This window comes from Mus musculus, chromosome 11, assembly GCF_000001635.26.
Source record: "Mus musculus strain C57BL/6J chromosome 11, GRCm38.p6 C57BL/6J".
Classification (NCBI taxonomy): Eukaryota; Metazoa; Chordata; class Mammalia; order Rodentia; family Muridae; genus Mus; species Mus musculus.
In genome coordinates this window covers 71,730,704-71,740,776 of record NC_000077.6, presented here as the reverse complement: position 1 = coordinate 71,740,776, position 10,073 = coordinate 71,730,704, and the positions used below count along the sequence as shown (strand labels likewise).

General features: G+C 47.2%; 1 long non-coding RNA gene across 2 annotated transcripts; it reads left to right on the top strand.

The window, feature by feature from the left end:
* The first annotated feature begins 242 nt into the window (after positions 1 to 242).
* Gm12326 (predicted gene 12326) lies at positions 243 to 1,380 on the top strand. 2 transcript variants are annotated; one of them, NR_166818.1, is made up of 3 exons: positions 243 to 525; positions 646 to 833; positions 978 to 1,380. It is a non-coding gene; the product is annotated as a predicted gene 12326 (long non-coding RNA). The 2 variants fall into 2 exon arrangements; NR_166819.1 differs by lacking the exon at positions 646 to 833.
* Positions 1,381 to 10,073: the final 8,693 nt, after the last annotated feature.

Sequence of the window (10,073 nt, the reverse complement as noted above, 5' to 3'; positions counted from 1 at the left end):
AGGAAATTAATACAATGGCAGTTTTTCTAAAAGCTAACTAGTTTCCAAGTAACGACACGACACAAAAAACGTTATGCCTACAAATGTTGGGAGTAGAGCGTTTGTGTATTTGGATCCAAAGGATCCTTTCCCTATGTGTTCAGACTTAGTTGCCGTGTTTATCCACATGCTTACACACCCAGTCCCATCACCACTGCCGCACAAAGGGATCCTTGTGGCAACTCCAGAGAAACCTCGGGCTCACTCCCCGTGTAGTTAGCTTCCAGGCAACGCAAACATCTTCCTCCCCGCTCCCCCACCAATCTCTCAGATTGGGAAAGAACTTCAAGGGAAAAAGGACAGCTGAGTTTTTACTAACCAAGGGCATGCCAATGTCACTGCCAGAGTACAAAGGACCTGGAGGAGGGAGCTACTGGTCTCTCAGAGGTCACTGAGCTGTTCTCTGCACAAGCTGTTCTCTGGGAAGAAGGAGAGAGGAGCTGCTGAAGGGAGGCTTGCATGCGGCTCCTGCTTCATATCCACCAGGTACCCAACCCTAGGCAAACAGAAGCTATCCCACAGCTGGACATAAAGACGCTTGCCGGAGAGGAGCCTGCCCCTCCATTTCCCCTCTAACTTCTCTGTCTTGCCCCTGCTTTTTCCCAGAACAACAGGGAAAGGCAGTAAGGATGAATGGAAAGGAGGTGGCTGAAGGCCGTCCTAGGGTTACAGCAGAGCAGGCGACTCTGCTACTGCAGAACCACACGACAGTGTGTCCTCTGCCAAGTCCCTTCTCCCAGAGGCTTTGTCTCCTCACCTGAAAGATGAGGAGCATGAAGATTAAAGGGAAGGAGGTTGGTCCGGTCCTTGGCACTCACTATACTGCCAGCCTAACCTGTGTGACTTCACTTGTTTCTATTCTTGTGAACATTGTATCCTACTTCTTGGCTTTATTTTTATTTGGAAACCTGCTAATTAACATCTACTTCTGACCTTAGGCTGCCTTCCTGGAAGAGAATTGCCGGGTTCACAGCACCTGCTCCCTTGCAACCTAGGGCTGCATCTGCAGAGATGGGACACAGGGACAACATGCCTGTCCATAGCTGGTGCTGCAAGGATCTCCCCTCTCTCTATTCCTGCCCACACAGGATTATGTATGAGGCAGAGATGGGTTCTCAGTGCTGCTGTGAGATTTGAGCACCTGCTGGGTACAGAACTGATAGTGGGCGATGGCTGGTGGCAGACAAGGGACCTGGGGACACAGAATGTGTCTGTGTTAATTTGGGAGAGCCTTCTGGTCTTGCTTTCATTAGCCTGGGCAGTCCAGAAGAGAAAGAAACACATTTTAAAGGAAAAACAGATTTAGCGAACATTTACAGTAAAAACTGTCTGGAAAACGAATTTTTTTCATTTTTATTGTCTCTCTCTCTCTCTCTCTCTCTCTCTCTTGCGCGCGCGTGCGCGCGCACACGCACGTGTGTGTGTGTGTGTGTGTGTGTGTGTGTGTGTGTGTGTGTGTGTGTAGATAATGTTTGGTGTGTGGGAGTCTATTCTCTCTTTCTACCACATGCGTCTGGGGATTGAAGTCGAGTCATTGGACTTAGTGGCAAGCATCCTCACTGCTGAACTTCTCCCTGGTTCATGGGAGTGATTTTAGAGTGATTCAGGAAGGTGCGGGCCAGCTAGAAATGGGGAAAAATGACTGTGTTCCCAGTGGAGGACAAGCTAGAAATGGGGGAAAATGACTGTGTTCCCAGTGGAGAACAGTGGTGGCCTGAAGGCAGACCAGGAAACACTAGGGAATTTGAGTTCCTCCCTGAGCCTAGAGCCTCAGCATGCCTCATGATAGTGGACAGGAGCCATGATCTGGAGAAAGGAAGGATGGTGGGTCCTGAATATCATTCCTGGGCCTGTCTGACTGTTGCCATGACAACCAGTTGTGGGGCACACGAAGAAATACCTTTTGCTTTTATATGAGGGTGATTCTCACAGTCTCAGGCTGAGTTTGGGACCAATATCTCAGGCACCTGCTTTTCCCCATGAGGGTTTCTTGGGTTAGGAGCAGTTTCAACATCTCAGTGACAAAGCCCTGGGGTATGGGCACAAGGCCTCACTTGGTGTAGGTCAGGAATGACAGGGCTCCCGTGTAAGGTCAGACTCTCTGGCCAGTTTCTACCCAGTTCTATCTGCCCTGTAAGGAGCAGGGAAATGAGAAGTGACAGAAGGTGCCAGAAATCACCAAGACTCTGTCACCTTGATTTGCAGGCAGAAAGAACTGCTCTTAGTGAATAAGGCACTTCAGAGACACCGTGTCCCTGAAGGATCTGCCTGAGACAAGAAAGACTATGGTTCAAGTCCCTACTCTGTCTCTGTGCCACCTGCTCCTCTCACCTGCCTCTGCCCTACCCCCCTTCACCTGGCTCAGCTGTTTCCTGGAACACCCCTCCCCTGCTGCCACTGTCCCTGTCCCATGTGGCTGTCAGCCACAGCCTCCTATCTTCAGAACTTCTTTAAACCGCATCACAGCCCTCTTTTATTATCCATAAAAACATCTGGCTTTTCTGTGGCAAACCCCAAATACCCTTTTACCCATCTTGAGGACCAGTCTCCTAGGAATAAATAACTCGCCATTGTTTTTTTGTTTTTTTTTTTTAAGATAACCTTTACAGAGCTTGCTTATAATAACATCTAACAATTATGGGGTCAGACTCCCGGGAATAATGAATTACTCCATCTGTGTTCGATGTCTTTGTTGCCTTTTATTTTCACTGACAGATTGAGAGGTTTTTGGGCTGCAGCATCTATCTCCAAACAGCACTCTGTCGCTTTCTGAAACCGGTTAGACAGTGCCCTGCTTGTTACATGACAGACTTGGGAAGGAAATGTTCCAGAGGGAGACATTGGAGAAAAAGAATTTCATCTTGTATGTAGGCATTTACAATAGTCCCTTCCTAGTACAGCCCACCTCACCCCCAATGTTTTTGCTACCTTTACTTAAGACATGACTCTCAGCCCTGCGTTAAATTTGCTGAAACCTGGATTGGGACTTTTTCAATCTAATCAGATAGAGGCGTAAGTGTATATATACACAGACGCATACACATGCTGTGTCATGCATACACATACAGGCATGTGCACACATGCATATATAAACAATACACATATGCATGTTGGAGCTGTTCAGTGGTTGAACAGGAGCAGACAAGCTAAGGCACATACCCATGTGCATGGTATAAAAGTTACATGAGTACATGTGCCCCCACAGGCTTGCACACATGTATGCACACATGCATGTACATGCTCCTTTGCTTATGTGCTCATTGTCATCCTGACACGACTGTATGTGACATTTTTTTTTCTTGCTACAGTGGTTTGGACCTTCTGGTTTTGGTTTTTCCCTCCTCAACTCAAGTCCTGGGCCCTCAGGGTCGAGGCAGTCACAGCACCTAATTTCGACACTAGTGGGCACTGTAGCCAGGGAGGAAGCAAGACCTAATGCTGACTCTGCTGCTGCTGCTGCTGCTGTGCCATAGGACATGGCCAGGACTCTGTTCCTCTCTGAAGCTCAGCCTCTCCCAGGACACAGTGGGCATGAGCCAGCAAGGGCGGGTGCTGCCTTTTCTCAGCCTTTGAGATCCCAGGGAGTAGACTCAGGTGCCTCCGGAGGGGGCAGTCACAGACCACTCTAATTCCTGCCACAGCCAGCACATCTCTGTCTCCCAACCCAGCTTATTTACGATGCTTTTAGCTCCAAGCGGACCCACTTCCAAATTCTTGCCCCAGACATAAATTACCTTAAAGGCCCGATTTGTATCACTGTGGTTGGATGGCGCCTAACCAGAAAGCACTCTGGCTTCTCAGCAGCTTCAATCCAGGCATCTCTATGGATTTTTTTTTCTTTTCTTTCAACCCTAATTGAGCATTTCAGAAAGGGGGAGGGCTTCAAAATTTTTCAATAGGTTTCATTTTTAGGGAAAGCAATTTTGACTTATTAGGCACTGTTGGCTTCAAAAAAAATGTGCTCACTAATGACTTCTATTTAAATATTTTCCTCCAGCTGAGACACTTTAAAAAATATATGGTGTTAATGGATTCAACATTCCCTAAATGAGGATTTTCCCACTGTGGCCTCTGAACTTTCTTGGCCAGGTCGTCTCCAGTGATAAGAAAGTACCAAGCAGGCCACATGAAAACACTTTCTATTGGAAATCCCCGGAGGATGGGCGATGGCCAATGTCCCCTCTTTGTAGCGATTGCAGCCGTTTATGCTTTGCTACCTGGAGGTACAAGTTGAGATAGGATTCCCCTGGCTGCCTGTCCCTACAGGTTTAAGTCCAAGCTACTGAGCTCATGGAGAAAGCCCCAGCTTCCTTTACCTTAGATCCTTCTTCTCACTACAGCACCTCTCAAGTTCCAGGCAAGAAGATGTGGTGTTGAAAGTGCTCCAAACCCCTGTCTGTCTTCATAAAGTGGGACTGGTTTGGACTCATGGGTCATAGCACCAAGAGGCCCACAACTGCTTCCATCTTCAAATTCTCACGGGGTGGCAAGTGAAGTCTCACACTCTCAATCTTCACTGGGTTCTGCATATCTCATAGCTGCTCCCTTGGCCAGGCTCAGGGTTCTCCATGACCCCCATCTTCCTCTATCTGTATACGCAAAGCCCAGCCCTACTGTTTGTAGTTCACACGATAGACTTTGGGAAGGGTATAGTGGTGGACAGGAGGGAAGGCAAAGCCTGAATGACATCAGAGACCAGAGCATCAACTTAAGCACGGACAACCAAAAAAATCCATCCAAAAAAAAAAAAAAAAAAAAAAAAAAAAACCAAAAAACCAAAAAAACAAAAAAACAAAAAAATGCAGACATCTTATCCCTGCTTCCTAAGTTGTCGCAAAGCCTGAGGGACAGCAGGAGAGCGCATGGAAGCGGCTAGCGCAGGCGGACTGGTTGACACTGTCTGGCACTGTTGCGGTGCCTTCAAGACTGATTTCATACTGACTCTTTATGAGGCCTTTCCTAGCTGTCTGGACTCCTTCCCATCCAGGTAGCTGGCTCCTGTCTGTGTTCCCCAGTCTCCTTTCCTGTCAGTACTACAATTACACCGGTGTGTCGCAACTGTCTGCCAGGAGAGCTTAAGATCACTTTTGTTTGCAAGTGCCAGGAGCTCGCTCTGACTTGGGCCAAGAGAGGGAGCCTCCTTAGAAGAAGGGCGTCTCATAGAAGGAAGGCTGAGAATATTGCCTGGCCTTAGTGAGCCTGGAAGCCTCCGGAGGTGCAGGATGCACCCGCCTCCATCTAATTTTATTTGAGTGTAGGTTCTTGCACTCAGTCTTTTTCATGGCTCCCTTCCTCCTCCCTTTCTGCCCTCTTCCTTTCTCTTGCCCTCTCTGCTCCTTGGTCCCCTTCCCTTGTTCTGATTCCTCTCATCAGTTGCCTTTTCATGGCCTTCTGATTCTAGACACTGCAAAGCCGACCCCCTCCTGACTCAGTTTCTTGTGAAGGCCTGAAGGATCCCAGTGGCTTAGGTCTCATCAACAACAGGCAGGCCAATGTTGTCTGCCAGCCTGCCAATCTCACTCCACCTGCTGCTCTCCACACCAGTCTACCTTCCCTTGAAGAACCACATACCTGCATCTTTGCCGTTTACAGTATCCAGTCCATGCCTAGACTATAAATTGACTTTGAATATGGGAAGCTATTAATGATGGAGGAGGGCTTGACTTCTAACCTGGAACGTAGCTTGAGCTCCTAGCTACTGTGCTTCTTGGGGGAACCCAGTGCGTGAGGCCTCTTCAGAGACACTCCTGATGACCTTTTCTTTAGCCCCCTCCCCAATTAAATCTGGGCTCTATCTTCCTGAATATGCAGTGTGCTGCTTCAGGATTTAAGTTGATTTCCACAGGAGGGAACCTGCTCACTCAACAGAATCTATACTCTCAGAAATTATTAAAGGAGCAGAATTAAATTCACTGGGGTCAGAGGTCCAGGAATGCTGGAAATGCAATCCCAGCAGAACTGCAGTTAATTGGCACCCAGGAACATATTGGGGGACCAGAAATGCAGCTGAACTGTGTATGTTCTGAGACCAAAGCCAGTGACAGACTCTCCTCCCCTGGTATGGCCCCCGAACTCACAGCCAGTTGGTGTTTGAGTGGCCTTCAGGACAATCTGCCCCTCCCTTGCATCTTTGCAGAACAGGATTTTCTCCTTTACAGAAAGGAGAAAATGGCATGCGGGGTAGGATTACTCAGATGAAGAATTTGAAACAGAACCATCCCTGCTTCTAGGAAGCAGCTTCATCTTCCCCTTCCTGAGTCCTGTCACTGACAGCATCAAGAATGGCTTAGAAGGAATGCCTTCTCCCCTTTCTTGGTTTCCACATGGCAGGCTTTTAAAAGCTCCCTCTAGTCTCTCTCTGCCTCTGTCCTCTCAGGAACGAGCTGGCTGAAGGCACTGGGTGCTAAGCTGTTCCAGGTAGCAGACCCAAGTGAGGTCTTTCAGCCTGGCTCAATATGTGATGTATAGACCTCCATCTTTGCTCTTCTTTCAGCTTGTTCGAACACAAGGTTACACACACAGGTGCTATTTGCTGAGGTGGGCTGCTCAGAAGCACCAGTTTTTGCAGCAAAGGTCAAAAACTACAAATATCTTCTAAAGTCAACATACTGCTCCGTCCAGTCTTTAAACAAGAGCCATTAAAGAAAAATCACAAAACTGCAAGGCACAACTGTGCCCTCCTCCCAGCCTTGAGCAGGCTGAATCAGACCTTGTCTGTCTGACCTAGGTAAAGTCTATTGCCCTGCCATCTGCCGCTTCCTGCCAGAAGCCACTTCCTGCTGAGCACCTTCCTGGTGAGATCCTGACCAAGCAACAAGATCCCGGCATAGTGGGGGATGGGTTCTCCCCCTTTAAAAATCAGACCCTAGAATTAAAGTTGAGGCTTGATTAGAACTTTGTCTTGGCTTGTAATTTCTCTCGCTGTCCTTCCTACCCATCCCCAGCTTTCCTTTCAGGAACCCAGGAACCTGTGGCCACTGGTGGCTACACACAACTGGTCTAAATTCAAGCTTCTAGAAACAAAGGTCAAAGGCCTTCCCAGATGTTATGGTTGAATAGCAAATGTCCTCAAAGCCCCAAGTGTTTGTCACTGGCGTCATCTTCGGCCACCACTGGGGAGTGGGGGAAGCTTTACAAGATGGGCTCTAGTAAGATGTCTCTGGCCACGCCAGGATGTGCCTTTGAAACTGAAGGGACACTTCATCCTCCTGTTTCATGGTGGTGCTTCGTGACCACCATGATGTGAGCAGATTGCTTCACTGTGTATTCCTTCCATTCTGCACAGCCTTGCTGCAGGCAAAAAAACAATAACACCCATGAAATCCCAGAAATTATGAGACAAAACGAAGTTGTTTTTTCCTTTTTAAGTTGATAATCACAGGTATTTTATTACAGTGACAAAAGGCTGGCAGACAGGACACACAGCCACCACCTGCTCTTTTCTCTCTTTCTTTTTCTTTTTCTTTTCCTTTTCCTTTTCCTTTTTCTTTTTCTCTTTCGTTTCTGTTTCCGTTTCCTTTTCCTTTTCCTTTTCCTTTTCCTTTTTCTTTTTCTTTTTCTTTTCCTTTTTCTTTTTCTTTTTCTTTTTCTTTTTCTTTTTCTTTTTCTTTTTCTTTTTCTTTTTCTTTTTCTTTTTCTTTTCATACTCAAAATTGGCTCCTCAAACCCAGTTTTGTTTTCCTTTAGCGCATTGAAGTTTTAGAAACTCTGGGGAAATCCTTAATAAACTATACTGCACTGTCCCTCTTTAGGTTCTGAACACATTGGAAAACGAAAAAGTAAAAACAGAGGCCAAAAATGTCAGGCTATGTAACTGCTGGAGACTAGGTGGAGAGTGTGGCCGTGTGCCTGTTAGACAACTGTGTTGCTAGCACTAAACCCTGAAACTGGCACACATCTTCACCATGGGAGACCGTGCCAGATTGCAGCAAGCTTCTACATGGGGAGGGAGGGTCACGCCTGAGAGAGACTTGAAACTGGGAGAAGTTGAGGAAAGCTACTGTTCTCTCTCTCTCTCTCTATCTCTCTCTCTCTCTCTCTCCCTCTATCTCTCTCTCTCTCTCTCTCTCTGTCTCTCTCTCTCTCTCTCTCTCTCTCTCTCTCTCTCTCTCTCTCTCTCTCTCTGTGTGTGTGTGTGTGTGTGTGTGTGTGTGTGCGTTCCTGGTAGCCACAGACATCTATGTGTGCAGGTCCATGAAGGACAACAGCCAACATTGGATAACTTTTTGCATTCCTTTCCACCTTATCTGTTGAGTTAGGTCTCTCATGGGACCTAGGGCTAACTGACTGGACCACACTGGCTGAAGGTAGCCTCGGGGATCCTCTTGTCTCTGCCTTTTGACACTAAGATTACAGGTGCAGGTGCCACGTGTAGCCTTTTCTGTGGGTGCTAGGGATTCAAACTCAGGTCCTTGTGCTAATTTGGCAGGCATCTTACTGACGGAGCCATCTCCCCAGACTCAGCTTTTGTCTTTTGTGGTTAGACTTGAGCCCTAGTGGAGGGGCAAAGACCAGCAGAGAACATGATGTCATTCAGGGAGAGAGGGTGGAGGGAGTGAGCCCCTGGGGAACAGGGTTTCCCAACCACCTTAACCAGGGCATCATTCCTTCTTCCTTTTTGCTCACTAAACAGTGACTAAGTCCTGTTGCCTTCACACTTGCTTTCTAAGTAAGCTTCTGACCTGTCTTCTCTGTAGCATACAATTGACACTGATCCACGGTTCTCTCTGTCTCCCAGGGAAAAGCTTCACTTGCTCCCACTTCACTTGCTGCCCTCTTCCACTCTAAGTCCAATCTTCATCAAGCAGAATAAACCTAGGATGGAAGTCTGGTCACCTGGGTTCCCTTCTTAGGAGCTTCTGCTTTCTACAGCTCTGCCTTCTTCTCCACCCTTCCCCCACTCTGCCCCAGTTCCTCATCATATGGTCCCGTTACAGTGGTCTCCCTCTCTGGACCTCCAAAGTATCCTGTCTTTCATTCTCTAGAAGCTTTAAGATGTGTAGTTTGGGGCTGGAGACATGACTCAGTGGTAAAGAGCACTGACTGCTCTTCCAGAGGTCCTGAGTTCAAATCCCAGCAACCACATGGTGGCTCACAACCATCTGTAACAAGACCTGATTCCCTTCTCTGGTGTCTGAAGACAGCTACAGTGTACTTACATATAATAAATAAAATAAATATTAAAAAAATGTGTAGTTTGTTCGTTTGCTTTATGTCCTTGGTTTTCATTTACTTTTTCACCTGGAAATTTTAAAAAATCTTTCAAGGTAAAAAAAAATGTAGGAAGCTGGGCGTGGTGGGCATGCCTTTAATCTCAGCACTTGGGAGGCAGAGGCAGGCGAATTTCTGAGTTCAAGGTCAGCCTGGTCTACAGAGTGAGTTCCAGGACAACCAGGACTACACAGAGAAACCCTGTCTCGAAAAACCAAAAGAAAAAAAAAGATAGGAAGTCCTAGTCGTATGGTTTGAGTCAGAAATGTCTCCCACGAGCTTCTGTGATGGCCCCTCTGTCGCCAGCTGGTGACACAATTTAGGGAGGTCATGTAGGATTGGGACCCAGATAGCAGAAATGGTAGCGAAATACCCCCAAGTCCTGTGAATTATTGGTTAAGTGAATGAAGTGAATATTCAAATAAAACAATGCAGGCGCCTACAGTGAGAGATGTGGCTGTGGGCAGTCCTGCCTGGCCAGCTGTCAGCAGAGCTCCCCAGAGAATTGGGTCCACAGTTTGAGAGCCTGTGCAGAGACAGCACTGCACAGATTTCTGGAAATGCTGAAGGAACTGGAAAAGATATGACACTCTGTCTTCATAAAGTGTGTCTTAAATGTATGCCAGGCTGTCATGGGAATGAGGAAACAGACCTATTCTGGAATCCCCAAGTAGCCCCTGGAACGGTATTTCATAAGGCAAATTTCGTCACCATTTAAAAATTTAAAACCTCTATGCTCTGTACACCAGTCATGCAGAAGGTACTTGGCAAGTTTTGATTATCCATTTAGTAGTTCTCGAACCTGCCTGACAGGGGCACGACCC